The following is a 19,172-nucleotide window of genomic DNA, read 5'->3' as shown; positions in this document are numbered from 1 at the left end:
GTTAGATAGAATGTACCTCAGTCACAGAACTTTCCTTACATGCACAGTCAGTTTTGTTGTGCAGAGGTTGTTTTGATGCCAGAAAGAAGTAGAGCTGGTTCATGAAGTTTAAATCATAGTTTCTGAAAGCAGCAACCTCATCTGAACATGAAATCCCAAAGCAAATTATGGTGAAACTGGGCTCAGGTGCTCCAGGATATTTAAACATTTAGCTCACTCTAGTAAGAGTTTTCTATCAAAGTACCTGTGAGTTGCTGGGGTCTCAAGGCAAGGCCCCTTTACTTACCACCGACTTTGAGCAGATCTTGAGAGCTACTGTTACACCCCTGCAAGGAGGCTAAACACTTTTCTTCTGTAAAATTGGTAGGATTTGTTTCAGGTGCTCAATGTCTATTGAAATCAATGCACCGTTTAGTGTGTAAATGGCTTGAAAAGATACTGCTTGGAAAACTATAAAATTTTACAATATATTAATCATTTGTGCACCTAGAATTATGCTCTTGAATACATAATAGTGTACAATTTCATTGTCTCTAACTGATAAACTAAACCATAACAAAGGATTATTTCCTGAGATAACTAATGTCATGGTCAGTTCTGGCAAATATCCAGGCTTTTTATATGAGTTACTCAAGACAACTTTTCTACATATCTACATAGGCAGTGGAACTTCTTATAGAAGAAGGGTTAATTTTCTTAGGTTTTAAGTTTCAATTTACAGAATAGATTGTGTCCAACCTTAATATTTTACACCATAAGCCAGATAATCTTTTATCTTTTATTTATGATGATCCTCATATTAATTTCTCAATAGCAGCTGGCACAGCAGGAGGGACAAGGCATTGATCTTCCAATTTATCCACTAGTCTTACATATCCTGAGGTTGAAGAAGCCGGGAGAGATTTATGCAACTCTGGCATCAGTCCAGTGGCTGTGTGCTTCTCATGCATGGAAAACAAGAAGAGGAAAACAAAATTTGACAATTGGCAGTAATATCAGTGACCTCTGTAATAAATATAACAGGATGCTCTTAAATAATTTAAGGGAATATCCAGTATTTCAAAATGAAAAATCAGCCATGTGAGAGTATGTGTACAGAGTTTTGTGAGATTCTGTTTACGTGTGCTTAGATGTGCACACACACAGCTGGAAACATCAAAAGACCATGTATTTTATTCACAGACTAGAATGTTATAAAAGTAACCTATGATGAGATTACTAGTATTATTTATCTAATAATGTAGGAAAAGAAGTAAAATTAAAGTTCTGACATTGTGTTTACAATAGTTAGGTGAGAATATACTTATATATACACACAAACATATATTTCTTGTAATATCACTGTATGAATCACAGACCTTCACTCTAAGTTGTGATAAATATCTTAAAATCATTCATAAAGCCTGCTAGGGACAAGCTCAGAAGAATTACACAATGAGAAGACTTTCATATTCTTAATCACTATATTGCTTACAGTTGCACAACAGGATTTGACAGCTTCTACTGTATCTCTTCTAATTTTCTCTTTTTAAAATCAAGTAGTTGATCTACACTATTATCAGTAAGGAATCACAGACTAATACTACTTCCAAAATTAATCTTGTTTTCTATCCCTGGTAATATGAAATCAGAGAACGCTAACCATCTAATGCCTGTACTCCTTTGAATCTATCAGCTGTAGGCAGGTTACAGGCTTTTGTAAATATAAAATACAAAATTCAAAAACTCCCTGCCAAATGCATCTAAACACATAAATGCTGTCCTATTTAAGACAACTAAAACTATGTATCTAAAACTTCGTCAGTTAAGATGCAGAGAAGTTAAAGTGACCCCTCAAGACACTTCAAGTAGTAGTTACTGCACAAGTACACAGCATAAATTTATGTGAAAAATTACAGCTTGTGCTCCCCAATTTTGCAATATACAGAATATATTACAGTCAATATTGTAATCACTATCATGTCTCCTAATATTGTAATCACTGTTATGTCTCCTATGTGGCTTTAGTTATCCAGGTTATTTCTTCTTTCTCCCTTACTTACCGTCTCCCATGAATTCAGAACAGTAGTGATTCATTTGTGCCAAAACTTCCCTGCTCTTCAACCCAGAATCCAGGATACAACACCTTCACTGTAGTTGGTGATCAAATGGCTCCCTGGAGAGAGAAAGAGCTCAGTGACATGATATGCACATAAGATAAGTCAACATTAGGGATGAAATCATGCTCTGAAGATTGATTACGAACAACCGTCCTGAGTTAGGTTTAGGAGCTATCTGGAACTGAGCATCATGTCTCTAATTATGAAGCTCCTTGCAAGACCTCAGTTCCCTTTGAAGCTGCATCTGCTGCTGGCAGTATTCAGCTACATGTTACTTCTGAAAGAAAATTACATCTCATCCCCTGTAGGTTTTAAGAAATCAAGAAGAAGGGAGGTGTAAAGTAACTTTCCACTAGACACTTTTAAAGCTACAGAAGAAAATCATCCCTACCATTCACAGTGCTCTTTGGCATTGTAGGAAGGACATGTATGGACTGAGGTAGATTCATGTCCCTTAACAGCCTGTGATGTAGTGTTTGTACAAAAGGTGCCTTGTGACCTTTTGAGCTTAATGTTGTAATGTAGGTGCTTTAAGAAACCTTACAGTTTTAATGGGCATAGTAAACAGAATATCTAACATAAAGCTTATAGCAAAAAGCTGTGAGGGGGTCTAAAGTACAGCACGGAAATTGCAAGAAACTACTCCAAGCTATTTTTCTATTTTAAAGCTTTCTTTCTACTATGAGGGTCCTTTATTTCCAGAACTTCAGTTTCTTGCAAAGAATCCTTGCTTGCAATGTGCATTGAAAAGAATGAATGAGGAAACCTATGAGCATTTACCAAAATCTATGGGACACGCTTAGGCTGGTTTTTTTTTTCACTCTTTAAAAATATTCAAATACGTTATTATTCACTACTAGCTTCAGTTGATACCATAACAGGAATTCTGGTAAAATGAGAGAGGTTCCTCTCATAGTTTTTCTGGACATAAACAGTAATAGAAATGACAGAAATTTCACAGGAGAGACTGCTTTTATGATATTTCTTTCACAATTTTATTATTTTATGGAGTAATGTTCTGGGTGCCTCAAGTAAAGGTAAGATGAATAGTACATAAAAGAACAAGAATGGCTACTATCCCAAGCTGCCTGTGATCAGACCTCATGCAACAGCAAAAATAAAAGCAAAATGAAATGAATTGAAAAAAGATAGAGACTGGATAATTATAGCTGGCTAATAATGGCTCAGTGGTGCCATACATGTTTCAGAATAATTATCTGTAAACTCAAAAATTTCCATGAAATGTGGTAAGTGTGCAAATAAATAATGATATGATAAGACACAAAGTGACAAGGCATATGTAACATAACAGAATATAATATTTCATAGTTTTGAAGAGTTTTCTTTCTATTCTCTATACATTTCTGTCTCTATAGTGATTAAATGTTTGAACACAGGATACTTGGGCCTGCTAAGAATGAACAGACATTTATATTGAAGTGAGCTTGAAAAGAAGACACCTGCATCATTGCTATCAGTCTTCTCAACTGACACATAACTAATCCTCCACATACACCTTAGAATTAATGAAGATTTCTACAGAGATGCTCTACTGCAATACTGTTATTTTTATAGTTAGAGATCTTCTGTTTTCTATAGCCACCTCTGTATGTGAATACATTCTAAATAGGGGTCAGGGGAGAAAAATCACTCACAGTATAAGAGTGTAGTGAGTATGAGACCACCTCATGAGGCTGAATGCATGTACGAGACAACAAAGTTAGATGACATTCATCTCAGTGTTCTGAAGGAATTGGCTGACGTGGTTACCAAGCCTCTCTTCATTATTTTTGAGAAATAATGGCTGTCAGGAGAAGTCCCTGGAGACTGGAAAAGAGAAACTTCACTCCCTTATTCAAGAAAGGGAGAAAGGAAGACCTGGGAAGCTACAGGCCAGTGACCTTCACATCTGTGCCTGGGAAGATCATGGAGGAGATTCTCCTGAAAGACCTGTTAAGGCATGTGAGGGATGTGAAGGTAATCTGAGACAGCCAGCATGGCTTCATCAAGGGCAGATCACGTGTGACCAATCTGGTGGCCTTTTATGACAGCACTGATGGGCAAAGGAAGGGCAACTGATTTCATCTATCTGGATTTCTGCAAGGCCTTTGACATGGCCCTGCATCACATTACTATCTATAAATTGGAGAGATATGGATTTGAAAGCTGGACTATTAAGTGGATAAGGAATTGGCTGAATGGTTGTAGCCACAGGATTGTTGTCAACAGCTCTATGCCCAGATGTAGGTCAGTTATGAGTGGTGTCCCCCAGGAGTCTGTCTTGAGATTGGTGCTTTTCAACTTCTTTATCAGTTACATAGATAGGAGGATCGAGTGTATCTTCAAAAAATTTGATGATGGCACCAAGCTGTGTGAGGTATTTGACACAATAGAAGGAAGAGACACCACTGAGAGGGACTTCAACAAGCTCAAAAAGTGAGCATATGAAAATCTAATGAGGTTTGACAAGGTCAGGTACAAGGTTTTGCACTTGGATTGAGGCAATCCCAGACATGAGTGCAGACTGGGAGAAGAACTCACAAAGAGCAACCCTGGAGAAGAAACTCGGAGTCCTGATGGATGAAAAGCTGGACGTGAGCCAGTAGTATGCGCTTGCAGTCCTGAAGTTGAACAGTAACTTGGGCTGCATCAAAAGAGGGGGAGGGGCAGCAGGGTGATTGGTCCCCTCTACTCTGCCCTTGTGAGGCCTTATCTGGACTACAATGTCCAGGCCTGGGGTCCCCAGAACAGAAAGGATGCAGAGCTGTTGGAAAGAATCCAGAGGAGGGCCCCGAAGATGATCAAGAGTCTAGAGAACCTCTCCTACAAAGAAAATTTGAGGTAGTTGGGCTTGTTCAGCTTGGAGAAGAGAAGGTTCTGGGGAAACGTCATTGTACCGTTCCAGTATTTGAAATGAACGTGTAAACAGGAGGAGGACTGTGTTTTTACACAGTCTCATAGTGATAGGACAACAGGGAATGGCTTTATACTAAAGGATGGGAAATTTAGGTGAGGTGTTAGGAAGAAATTTTTTACTCCAAGGGAAGTGAGGTGCTGGAACAGTTTTCCTAGAGAAGTTGTAGATGTCCCATCTCTGGAGGCATTCAAGGCCAGATTGCATGAAGTTCTAGGCAGTCTGATTGAGTGGTTAGCCACACTGCTCATGGCAGGGAGGTAAGAGCTAGACAATCTTTACATCCCCTCCAACCTAAGCTATTCTATGATGATTCTATGATTCCACAATAATCTCCACTTATATATCCTTTCCATTCCACATCTCATTTTTTCTTGTCCTTCCATTGGTGTGAATTGCCAGAGTTCTGGATAGGAGAGTAACGTACATAGTACACTGCCTGCAACCTTTCTCCATGCTCATGATATGCCCAAAGATTATATGTTGTGAAATGAAACTGTTATTCATAGCTGACACTTTGCAGATCACAAATGATTATTATACAGATGCCTTTTCCATGTCTATGGCACTACCAGTTTTTTATTCCACTTCTTAAGATCATTCAGTTTTTCCTTCATAACATTCTGATCTGTCAACCTGCTTGGCATTTCCCCCTAAATGAATGTCATCAGTGAATTTAAATAGCAATGTTTTTTTTTCTTTTTTTTTTTTTTTTGTGTGGTTATTACTAAAAATTTAACATTAGATGAAATTTGTCACGAGACTGTTGAAGAGTTGCTCATGTAATACAGCAACTACAACAGAGAATATTCCTTTTCAAAGAAATTCTCAATCAATATGCAAAAGTTCTAAAAGTCTCAAATGGCATTAGTTAACTGCTAATATTCTGAAAGATTTCAGTTAATAATAATGAAAAAAATAGAAGTCTTCTCCCTTTTTTATTTAACTGATAACTGATGCTCAAAAAATGACACAGTCATTTTTTGACATGTCTGGCAGCAAGTTACTCACAAATAGGAAAAAAAATCTCTTGCTAAAACCACTGTATTCCATTTGCCAGGTCAGAGCAGCACCTTATAAAAACAACATAAAAGAAGCATAGTGTAAGGAATTATGACATTGGACTAGGGGAAAATAAGCTAGTATGACAGGATAGACTTTTATTTGTATGTGCACGTATATAAATTTACCAACACATTTCACTAAGGGAGAGAGAAAGGTTTTATTGTGAAAACCGGAGAGACCCCAAAACTGCATTTTCATTTTTCCTTTTTTCTGTAATGCTGTTTTTCAAGCATGTTTCAGCTTCTCAGAGTGCTCATACAGGGCCTATTTCAAGAAGAAATATTGACATTATGAAAATACCCCAATGTGAGATTTTTTTTTTTTTTTTTTTGCTAGCAAAGAAACAAACGGGACAATTTTGAAAGGCTGAGTGAACTGGGTCTGTTCAGCCTTGAGAAAAGAAGACTCGGAGGGGATCTTATTAATGTTTATAAATATCTTAAGTGTGGGAGACAAAGGGACATGGCCAATCTCTTTTCAGGACAAGGGGAAATGGCCGTAAACTGGAGCACAGGAAGTTCCACACGAATATGCGAAAGAATTTTTTTGCAGTAAGGGTGATGGAGCTCTGGAACAGGCTGCCCAGAGAGGTTGTGGAGTCTTCTCTGGAGATATTCAAGACATATCTGGACGCCTACCTGTGCAATATGCAGTAGTGAGCCTGCTTTGGCAGAAGAGTTGGGCTCTACGACCTCTGGAGGTTCCTTCCAATTCCTACAATTCTGCGATTCTGTGATTCTATTTTCAACTCTAGTTTTAACATTCTAAATTTGAAAAGTTTCAAGATTTCTGCTTCTCCTTCTGTGGTCCTCTGTTTTGCTTTACAAAACTCAGGTGGTCTTTATTTTACTTCTCTCTGAGTCTTTTTAAGCTTTTAGTGGCTATTTTTTGTGCCCCTCTAGAGGCTTCCATCCAAAATGTGTTTGTATTTGCACAGTGTATGAGTGCCATCACATGGCACATACAGGACAACCAGGTGATCAGATTCAGTCAGCAGGAATTTATGAAAGGCAGGTCCTGCTTGACTAACCTGATCTCTTTCTATCCAGCCTGGCCTTGAACACCTCCAGGGATGGGACGTCCACAGCTTCTCTGGGCAACCTGTTCCAGTGTCTCAACACATCCTATGCAAAAAATTTCCTCCTGATATATAATCTCAATCTCCCCTCTTTTAGTTTAAAGCTATTCTCCATTGTCCTATCACAATCTGTATTTGTCAATGCTCTCTGTTTTGTTTATAAGCTCCCTTTAAATACTGAAAGACTACAATGTGGTCTCTCCATTATGGAATGTTGGATCTGGCTTATTACAGCTGGACATTAGAAGAAAAGCAGTCTAAAATGGCACAAGAATTTTAGAGCCTGATCTTTAGCTCAGAATGGAGTAATGGTAGTGAAATGTCTAAAAAGAAGAGAAAATATAACTTATCCTGCTATTTGAAAACAAGCCATGTGCATTAATACAGATAACGCCTTTTTTATTAAATAGTACAATGCAGTGAGTTATATTTTGAACTTGGTCATTATAACTAGTTTGAGAATATCTCCTTTCTGCAAGTCTTAATGCATGTACTGCCTTCCTCATCATACAGTATGAGCACCTTTATCAGTGTCAGCCATATAGCAAACACTTTTTTTCCCACCTGCCTTGACAACGCTGCTTTGGTAATTTATGCATATATATATATGAGTTGATATAGATATCTGTTTATTGATCATTTAATTTTGCATTGTTGGAGAGGAAGTTGGTGAGCTCTATTTATAGTGCTCTTATTTCTGAAGAGTTTTGATTCTATCATTTTTAAGCTAGTGCCTGAGAAACTTACAGTATACCACATACACCCGTACTGGAGTAAAATAAGATTTCTGGGGAATGCAAATACTAATATATACAGCAGATAGGAAGGTACTGTCATTGTTACTAGCATTTTTCGTCAAGTACTACTTCAAAACTATTCCTAAGACATAAAGATATGAAAACATGCATTTCTTCATTACATGTTATACATTCACAATAGAAATCAAATTGATATCTCTAGAGAAAGAATGGGAATTAATGTCATACATGGAAGAAGGACAGATGAGACTTTCTTACTGTTGGTAAGAAATATTCCAACAATAATATGAATGCTTTTTCTTTGAAAGTGTGGTCAGACACTGGAATGCACAGGGAGGTGGTTGAGTCACCGTCCCTGGAGGTGTCCAAGAAATGTTTAGATGTTGTACTAAGGGACATGGTTTAGTGGGGAAATATTGGTGATAGGTGGATGGTAGGACTGGGTGATCCCAGAGGTCTTTTCCAACCTTGGTGATTCAATGATTCTTTGATTCTATGATTCTATGATTATCTTTAAAAATTCACTTTTGACACTTTAGTCTAAAATTTGCAAACATTCTTCCTTCAAAGTATTTTTTCTTCTTTATCTTGTATCTCTAACCTAAAATTATGAGATAATTTTACAAATATTCATCAAGAATTTTTATTAAATTGTTACAGTGTGACTGTGTTTAGTAAGTACATCCTATGGGAAGATGGGAAAAAACACTGTTGACCAGAATGTGTGGAATTATCAGTCAAGAAAAAAAGTAAAGACACTAATGACTGAAAAACATGTAGTATAAATCACAAAGACTTTATAAAAAAGGAAATCATTTCAAATGAACTAAGTAAAGATGATTCATCTCAAAACAGGAGTGTTATGTGGGTCTCAAGGTAAAAGTTGGTTCTGTTGAACATTTGTAAATAATTTAGAAGTTACTTAAGATAAAGAAACAGTTTTTTTTAATTACACAATGGATTTCAATTCAAAGTGCATAGATTTAATTGTAAAATAACAAATATGTTTATAATATTTTATGTGAATCAGAAAATAATTTTAAAGATCTCACTCTAATTTTTGTCTCTCCCTTCCCCTTCCCGCCCCTCCCCTCACCTCCCCTCCTCTCCCCACCCAGTTCTGGGATCCCCAGCACAAGAAGCACATCAAACTGTTGGAGTAGGTCCAGAGGAGGGCCACAAAGATGATCAGAGGGCTGGAGTGTCTACCCTATGGAGGCAGACCAAGAGAGCTGGAGCTTTTTAATCTGGCAAAGAGATGGATGTTGGGGGACCTTGCTGTGGCCTTCCAGTGCCTGAACGGGGCCTACAGGAAAGCTGGGGAGGGATTTTTTGTATAGGCATGTAGCAATAGGACAAGGGGAAATGGCTTTAAACTGGAAGAGGGTAGTTTTAGACTAGATACTAGGAAAGAATTTTTTACTGTGAGGATGGTGAGATACCGGAACAGGTTGTCCATTGAGGTTCCCTCTCTCTTGAAGCATCCAAGGCCAGGCTGGATGGGACTTTGAGCAATGTTGTTTAGTGGGAGTAGTCTCTGTCTTTAGAGGGGGAGTTGGAACTTAAAGGTCCCTTTCAATCCAAACTATTCTCATTCTATGATTCTAAAATTCTTTTAACATGAATTCTTTTTTCACTATTCTTCTCCAAAGTTGTATGTATCAAGGCTCCAGACGAGCAGTTTAGTGAAGCTACTACCAGCTTCCACACACCCACACCCAGCACCTTTTTCTATAATTCCCTTCCATTTGTGGACAGCTCTTGCTGTCCAAGCACTGCCACCAGTCACCATGCTTGCTTTTCCCCTACCTGCTCGTCAGAAAAATTTCTTACATCAATCTGTCTGTGCCTATTCAGATTTGTTGATAAGGAATATTGTTTCAGTCACATAACTGATTCATTTGTGCAATAGGAAGTAATTGTATTCATAAACATATAACTGTCTTATGTGACAATGAGGCCATAGGTGGTGATGTGAAGGAGAGGACCGAAAATGAGAAAAGGTAGAGCAGATTCATAGATCATCCTTGTCTGTGTTATGTTAGCATTTTGGCCTAAATCATATTTTATGAAGAATCCTACTCATTATAGAACTCTCCAGGTCAGGTTTTCGGTTTTCCAAGTGGGAATGTTTCTTCACAAGGAATGGATACTTCCTTCTGCACAGGTCTGTCAAATGGGGAAAATGAGAGAAACAGAACTGTAATTCTTAGTTTTACTTTGTTTTATTGAGCTGCTATGAGGAAATCAGTTTACTCATCAGTAAAATCAGAAAAATAATATTTACCTACCTTTGACAAGTGCATCATGATCTAAGGATCAAAGCATTATGTACAACTAAGTATTTTTATTATTACTACTTTGATGTGCAAATCACACACAACTGGATGTAACTGTCTTTGAAGTTGTTCTGAAAAATCATGCCATCTTCCACTTCAGCAGTGATTTAATTTGTGGATTAGTGACACGACAGACCATAAGAGGCTATTTGGAACTCTCCCAGTTGGTTTTCTCAATGTGGCAGCTTTGAACATGCACTTAGGGTTCAGTAGGCAGAAAATGTCCTCAAATTATTATTACGAATTGCATCATTTTTTCAGTGAAAGAATTTGCGTAATTATAAATCTTCTTTTTGTTAATATGATTAATTTTATGATATGACTCAATTACCATAAATTATATTTACAGAACAAACTTGTTAGTCATGCAACTTAGCTACTCCTGCTTTCAGCCTGGCTCAGTAAGTTCCCCTTGGAACTAGGCAGGTGTTTCAGAGGTTGGTAGACTATTGCAGCCTAACTTCCACCAGAAAATCCAATCAGCAGTTTTTTGATCATGAGGCTTAACATCTCTCAGAAGGTGAATTAAAAAAGAGACATGATCTCTGTCTTGCTGTTGTAGTACCACTCCTTTCTTTGCATGAAAACTCTTTGGAGTGCTACATAAATGGCTTAAAATGTCACTTTGACTTACAAATTTGGTTGTTTATTAATAAATAAAATCTTTTCATCCTTCTGCGGTGTGAATTTGACATCACAACCTCTCTCTCTCTCTCTTGTCTTTATAAATTTTCTGCCCAAGTTCCATGAGGAATTCCCTGTTCAGCCAATCTGGACTTCTGCATTCTTTCTTGATTTCTGACACAATGGGATTGCCTGTGCCTATGCTTTTAAAAAGTGATTCCTAAAAAGTGACCAGCTCTCATCGAATCCAAAACTGTATAGTACAGATCCCTGTGGAATGGTGATAAACAGCTTCTGGAGTTGAAGTTTGATCTCTTAAAATCAAGAGTGACAATTCTGCTTGCCTTTTCTCTCCTTACAGCAATAATGCTGTATTCAACTATTTAATGTTGCCATGGCAGCCACCTCACATCACCTTTCCCAGAAGGCCTTCACAAAAAACAGGTCTAGGAGGGCACATTTCCTTTGCTGACTCACTCAATACTTGGAACAAGAAATAATAAATTCTAGTTCATTTCAAAATATCCAGAAGATTGCTCTGCCAAATAATCATGCTCTAGATTCTAATCATTTTCTCTAGATATGCAAAAATATACTTTAATAGAAAGATAAAGTAGTTATGAAATTCAAAATCTGTTTTGCTTTCTATATCTATTTTAAAATTTCAGTGTTTATGATGTGAGAGCTGTTCAGCCAGTTGTGTGCCTTACATGTTATTTTGCAGTTCCTATCAGACTTGGTGATGATAATTTGCGTTATTCTTTATTAAGGGTAATGTGAGCCTTTGTTTGATGAACTAAGATAATAATTTTAAACAAAAGGTGAGAACTGTAATTGAGACTCCAATCATAAAGAGGAACAACAACAACAACAAATTAACTTCAGAAATCCTAATTTTTTCAGTGGTAAGTCTGCATCAACACTTTTTTTCTCTCTGATTGAAAAGTATGTATATATTTCTTATTCATATAATACCATTGGTTGGTTTTTATTTGGAAATGACTTTTTCAGAGAAACATGGGAGAGCTACTGTCCAAGGATATAAGAACTGTCATCTCAGTTATCAAAATTAAGCAAAGTAATACAGGCATTTTACATTCACTGTCATCTGCTTAGAAAGTAGTGATAGAGAGGACCTTTTAATTATCTAATCTGTCATTCTGCCAATATTTATTTCTAACTGTCTCAGTGTTTTGAGTATTTTGGGATAAATTAGGTGATTTTTCAATCACAGTGAAAGCACTAACGTCGGGCACTGTAAACTCAATTACTTAAAATTACCATATTATTTGTCATACTATCTTATGCTGCTTTATGCTATTCTGTTTCTTTCTAATGCTGGATTAGCTGTAGATGTTCCTGTTCATTGCAGAGGAGTTGGATTAGATGACCTTAAAAGGTCCCCCCCAAGTAAAATGATTCTATGATTCTATGAGAACTTCAAGTACATGCACTGGTAAGTACTTTTGAAAGAGGAGATGTATGAAAATGTTGAAGCTTATTCGCATAATGGTAGAGTAAAAAATAATTTGATTTTTAAATGTTGAATGATTACATTTCAGTGTCTGTTTGAGCAGCTGTACTCTCTAATGGAAGTGAAAGTACAACAGTTCAACCAGAGGGAATGTTTTATAATGAATAACGTAGAATGAACCGTGAGTTCAGACTATAGAGCAGGTGGAAGATGCTATAGTTCTTAAACTAGGACTAAAATTGTTTGGCATTATACTTCAGTCAAGATGTCACTGTCCAGATGACACAGGAGAAAATAATGACAATATGATATGCTGCTGTGGATTCACATGATCCTGGTTACACTTACTATCTGCTGGAGTATAACCATGGGTTTTGATCTATATACATGAGCCAGTGTTTCAGGACATGTTAAGAATTTTAAGAGTATGGTAGGTTTTAACTGTTAACTTTCATGACATTCCTTCACAACACGAGAAAGTCTGCAAAGGAACTTATGGTTCTAGAAGAGTGTTTAATGGACTCTCAATCTTGCTGTTGATATGCATGATTCAGTCTTTGGAAACACAACAAGCACATAAGTGTCTATTTATCATTTCACTCAACAAAAATTTCAACAAGGAGAGTCACTTAAAAATGTCTGAGAAATAGTTCTTGACACAAAACCTCAGAAATTAAGAGAAAATAGTCTTAGGTTTGTTTAGTATTTAAGACCATATTTTATCACCCACTGCAATAAACAGAGTTACACTACTGATTTGTAACCTTTAATGATAAGCTAATATTATTCTTGACATAGAAGGAAAAAAAGTGATTTATAGCATTGATACCAATTAAAAAAATAAAAGTTAAACATCATTTTCTACAGGACTGATATCACTCTAAATTAAAAAGTCAAATTTAAATTATAAAAGGTTAATTTGTTGACCCCAAATATGTTTAATAGTAATGTATTTTGTGCTAATTTATCCTGCTTTCTTATTAACTGGAAGAGGTAACAGCAAAGCTTTTAAGGTTCTTATTAATCTAGCAACCTTGAGGTTGCATTTTTCTAGTTATTTTAATTCAGTCTACCAATCATAGACATTAAACAAATAAATATGTCATAAAGAATCTATCATTACAGCAAATCCTGACCTGCAGATGTCTAAAATCAGATTTTAAAATATAAAGCTGTATCATTTCTCAAACGCTTTGGAAAGAGGAACTGACTAAATCATAATCTGTGTTTTCTAATTAGAAGACCTTAAATGCTCCAAATCACCTAACCAAGTAAAAAAAAGTTTTAGACCTTATGCTTGACTTGGAAATCATTACTTTACTTTCAGTGTTTCACTTTTAAACTTTTTTAGTGATCTTAAAATTTAGTTTGAATCTGTTACATAACGATTCTCAAATAACTTTGCAATTTCATCTCCGTTTGATCAGCACAGAACTAATACATTAATGTCATAGATACGACTGTATTAGAAATTTCTCAATGTGTCTGGTGTGGAGGAAGAGTATTTAACATCCTGAAATCACTGACCAGGTCACAGTACATTTTCCAATAAATGACTATCTAATTTCCAACATCATGTTGAGACAGTGCGACTGATACAGACAGTTTTAGCATGCAAAGGCACTTTTAGAATGGCTTAATCTGGAACTTCCAAATAATACACCATCATTATCATTTATCTGCTATTAGTACAGATGGTCTTGTACATCGTTCACCTTGCCTCCAAGGAATTAATTTCCATAGTGACAATTCTAAATGCAGAAAGCAAGCATTGCAAAGTTAAAGTTCAGGCTTTCTTTCTTTTTTTTTTTTTTTTTCCTTCTTTTAAGTTTTTCCTCCTCTGTGTTATTTCAGGCAAAAAAAAAAAAAAAAAAAATAACTGAGAAAATCAGAAAATCAATGGAAAATATTTTATGGTCAATAGTTTTGATGCTTTCCACAGTGTTCCAATAATCAAAAATTTCTTTTCACCTTGAGAATGTTAATTTAAGAAAAAATGTTGAAAGATCAAATAAGTAATGATATTTTAATTTCTATATTTTCTACCATATCAGCTGGAGTACAAAATCATGTAATGCATTAGAATATGTCATTTTGTGTTTCTACTACAAATCTATTTACTTTTATTTATTTATGATTTTATACTTATTTATGTAAATATAAATAAAACCTGATCTTAAATAAAACTGAATTTCTTCTGATTTGTTTTATGTTTTTTGAACAGGAAAATCCTTCTGTTGTTTAGCCGTAGAGTGAAGATGACTTTTGAAATTCCAAAGGAATAAGATAAAAATTCATTCAACTCTGTCTGTACTATCACCTATGATCTTTTCAAAATATCAGCTCTGAAAAGCAGTTCATAAAAATTAAATGCAAAAATAAGTATATATTTTCCTTCTCTCTAGGAAGCCTATGAGCATGTGAAAGCTTTTTTTTTTTTTTTTTTTTTCTTTTTTCCCAGAGCAGAGCCCCCTCTTAATCAGGCAAGAAACAAGACCAAATCTGATATATGTTATTCATAAACAGTAACACAATAGCACTATCAAATTTTTGTCAGGCAATTAAAATTTATGCCAAGCTAATTCAATTTTGCTGCTGTTTTATTAAGTCCTATGAAAAATCTAAATCTGTCTCTTCAGTAAATCATAAGTTTCACAGGGCATTTTCTAACTCAGACTCCTTGTTCTTCTATTTTGATATATTAAACGTCCAGCAAAGAACTTCCAAGGTCATAAATCTGAAGTGATAAAATTAATCTTATTGCTGAAGAGAAATAAATATTTTATTGCAGTTTTATGAGCTTTTGTTCCCTTTTCACTTGCAAGTAGGTGTTGTTTGGTGGTACAAAGTCATTTTGCTGCTGAAAAATGTATTAGAAACAGTACAGCACTAATAGAATTCATATCTACAAAGCCATTCACTTCTCAGAATGAAGATTCAGGAATATCCCAAAGAAAACTTTAAAAGGAATATTGTTAACAATGACACTAACAAGATTACTCTTCTTACATTTTATACTGTGGGAATTATGTTACTGTTATTAGTAAATTTACAACAGAAATTTTCTAAAATTGAACCTGAATGATATTTTTGCAATCCTATCTGCTAAACATAAATAGAACATTCAGCCTCAGAAATCAAAAATGTTAATCTAATTAAACATTTATTTTCTTTCCACAAGTGGTTCTTCCTTAGTAATGTATGGAAACTATGAGATAAAATGTGTTCATGCCTTGATTACACTTTGGTCTGAGGTGCTATGCACTTCCGGCAATGATTCGTTTTATTCAGGCCTGGCATAACTCCTACTGTTTTTTCAATCTTTATTACCTGAAATGTAATGAATTTAGTATAGGGCCTCAGGGGCCTTGAACACTGTTTGTCACTATTAAGAAATAGGTTTTAGAGAGAGGAATGCAAAGGAGGGAATTCCCAGTGGAATAGAGACAAAGGCACAAGGAGAACAAAGTCTGATCCAATATACTACACAGAGTGAATTGTTTATATAAAAGAACTGTTCCAGATAAGCAAAGTAGTACGGTTGTGATGACATCTTGTACATCTATTCACAAATATGTAGACTGATATATTCTACTTGGGTAACTATTTACACATGACTGGCACAGGTTGTGTTTTCTACAATGCCCCAGCAATTCTCAAGTTATTTAGTCCAGGTTTTCTATTATTATTTAAAAAATTCTGCAGCACTAATGAAGTTATAGTGCAGACAAATCTGTGGAAGAGATTATCTATAATTTTTTGATGATATACTATAACCAGAGAAACTGATCTGTCCTCAAAAAATGCACAGAAATGCAGAAAAGCACCAGAGAGAGAAAAAAAAAAAAAAAAAGAAAAAAAAAGCTCTCACAGTTCAATCTTTCCACTTTTTCTTGTCATTGTGGTCTTTTTCAACCTAGGTCTGGAGGAGCCAGGCTCTTCTCAGTGACATCGAATGATTAGCCAAAACACTGTTATATTCTGTTGCGATAAATGTCTATGTTTACTACTTAGTTTGTTACCTCTGTAAAAATACTTGGAATAACTTGAAAATTTTTCATTTTCTCGTAGTTACTAAGCAGAATGGCTGAATACTGATTCACATCTATGAATGATAGTAGTCCAGAAAAAACACACACAACTGTACGATAGGATGAAGCTTAAAGCAAGTATTATATTTACAGAAGATCAACAGAAATTTTCAAAATTATTTAAAGTTTTTGAGAAATGAAAAAGTTAGGAGGAGAGGTACTACCAGTGTGGATTCAATATTTAGACTAAATATAAATCAGGTTCTTACATCAAAAGGTTTTTTTTTCCTAGTTCAACATCTTCATCAGTGACATATATGATGGAATCGAGAGCAACCTCAGCAAGTTTGCAGATGACACCAAGCTAAGCAGTGCAAGTCAATACATTGGAGGAAAGGAAAGCAATCCAGAGATGACCTGGACAGGCTGGAGAAGTGGGCCCATGAAAAACTAATGAGGTTCTACAAGGCCAAGTGCAAGGTGCTGCACTTGGGCTGGGGCAATCCCGGGTATTTATACAGACCGGGGGGAGAACCCCTTGAGAACAGCCCTGAGGAGAAGGACTTGGGTGTCCTAGTTGATGAGAAGTTGGACATGAGCAAGCAGTGTCTGCTAGCAGCCCAGAAAGCCAACTAGGTTCCAGGATGCATTAAAAAAGGGTGGTCAGCAGGGAGAGGAAGGTGATTGTCCATCTCTACTCAGCTCTTGTGAGGCCCCATCCAGGCCTGTGCCCCCCAGCACAAGAAAGACACTGAGCTCTTGGAACAAGTCCAGAAGAGGGCACTAAGATGACCTGGAGACTGGAGCACTTCTCCTATGAAGAAAGATTGAGAGAACTGGGCTCGTTCAGCTTGGAGAAGAGAGGGCTCCAGTGAGACCTCATTGTGGCCTTCCAGTACTTGAAGGGAGCACACAAACAGGAAGTGGAACAATCATTTACAAGGGTAGATAGTGATAAGTCAAGGGGGAATGGTTTGAAGCTGAGACAGGGAAGGTTTAGGTTATATATTAGGAGGAATTTTTTCACTCAGAGGGTGGTGGCAAACTGGAACAGGTTTTCCAAAGGGACTGTGGATACCCTGTCCTTGGAGGCATTCAAGATCAGGCTGGATGTGGCTCTAGGCAGCCTGGTCTTGTGGTTGGCAACTCTGCCAGTGTCAGGGGAGTTGAAACTAGATGATCATTGTGGTCTTTTTCAACCTAGGTCTGGAGGAGCCAGGCTCTTCTCAGTGACATCCAGTGATAAGACAAGGAGCAATGCATGCAATCTGGAATATAGGAGGTTCCAAATAAATATGAGAAAAAATTTCTTCACAGTAGGGGTAACAGAACACTGGAACAGACTGCCCAGAGAGCGTGTGGGGTCTTCTTCTCTGGAGACATTCAAAACCCTCCTGGACACATTTCTGAGTGACCTAATCTAGGTGTTCCTGCTCCAGCATGGAGATTGGACTAGATGATCTTTCAGTGTCCCTTCCAGTGCCAGACATTCTGCGATTCTGTGTGATTTTGTTGTGTCAACTGCAGCACTTACCTTGGTGCCATATGCAAACCTGCTGAGGATGCATTTGATCCCACTGCCTGTGTCACTCATAAAAATATATTGGAATGTGAATCCCAAGACAGAACCCTGAAGAACAGTACTCATCATTAGTCTCCGTCTAGACAGGGAGACATTGACTTATGGTTGTGACATAATCCTATGGCTGCAACTATCCAGCCAATTTCTTACTCACCATGTATTCCACCCTTTGGACCATTATCTCTTCAATTTAGTGATAAGGATGTTGACTGGGACGATGTTAAAGACCCTACAGAAATCCAAATAGATGACATCTGTCTATCTGTCCTTGTCAACTAATGCATACACTCCATTACAAAAGGCTACCAGACTTCTGAGGCATAATCTGCCCTTGGTAAAACTGTTCTGGCTGTTTCAGATCACCTCCCAGTTTTACATGTGCCTTAACATCGCTTCCAGGAGGACCTGTTCCCTGATCTTTCCAGGCACAGAGATGAGGCTTCCTAGACTGTAGTTCCCCAGATCTCTTATTCTTACCCATCTTAAAAATGGGAATTACATTTTCCTTTTTCTAGGGAATTCATCGGACAGCCATGACTTTTCAAATATGATGGAGAGTGGTTTGTCAACTGCATCAGCCAGTTCCTTCAGCACCCTGAGGTGCATGAATATTCTTGCACATAGTCAAGTGGTCTTGAACTTGCTTTCTGCGTCCAGTGGGATAGATTTTGATTCTCTAAGCCCCATCTCGAGGTTCAGGGAATTGAGAAATGTGCAAAACCTGCCTGCCAGTGAAGACTGAGTTGAGTACCTCAGCCTTCTCTATTTTGTTTTTGTTGCCAGTTCTTCATTCCAATTTATTACACAGTGTACAGTCTCCTGAGACTTTGTCTTCTGAGTAATGTAACTATAGAACCCCTTCTTGCTAGTTGTATCCATTGCCAACATACTTTCCATCTATGCCCTGCCTTGCCTGATCCCATCTCTGCATGTCCAGATGACATCACTGTATTCTTTCCAGGACATGCATCCCTGCTTCCATTGCCTGCACATTTCCTTATTACATCTCAGTTTAACCAGCAAGTCCTTGCTCAGCCTTACTTATTTTCTGCCTCATCTTTTTGTTTTTTTATACATGGAATTATGAGCTCTCACACTCTGTGAAAAAGCTGCTAGTTCTGCTAAGTTCTTTTGTCCACAAGGACAGTTTCCCAGACAATCTTTTCCACTACTATAAGAAGCTCAAATTTTGCTCTTCTGAAGTCCAG

The 19,172-nt window shown here is 36.9% G+C and overlaps 1 long non-coding RNA gene across 1 annotated transcript in view; it reads right to left on the bottom strand.

Moving 5' to 3' along the window:
• Positions 1-764: 764 nt before the first annotated feature.
• The window catches only part of LOC107052312, a 31,998-nt gene continuing 13,590 nt past the window's right edge, over positions 765-19,172 (bottom strand). The window contains exons 2-3 of the long non-coding RNA XR_001464719.3: positions 2,043-2,155; positions 765-938 (exon numbers count right to left, since the gene is read on the bottom strand). This is a non-coding gene — a long non-coding RNA (uncharacterized LOC107052312). The remainder of the gene's footprint in view (positions 939-2,042; positions 2,156-19,172) is intronic.

This window comes from Gallus gallus, chromosome Z (assembly GCF_016699485.2).
Source record: "Gallus gallus isolate bGalGal1 chromosome Z, bGalGal1.mat.broiler.GRCg7b, whole genome shotgun sequence".
Taxonomy (NCBI): domain Eukaryota; kingdom Metazoa; phylum Chordata; class Aves; order Galliformes; family Phasianidae; genus Gallus; species Gallus gallus.
Note: the sequence above shows the minus strand (reverse complement) of the source record. Positions and strands in the feature narration are given on the sequence as shown.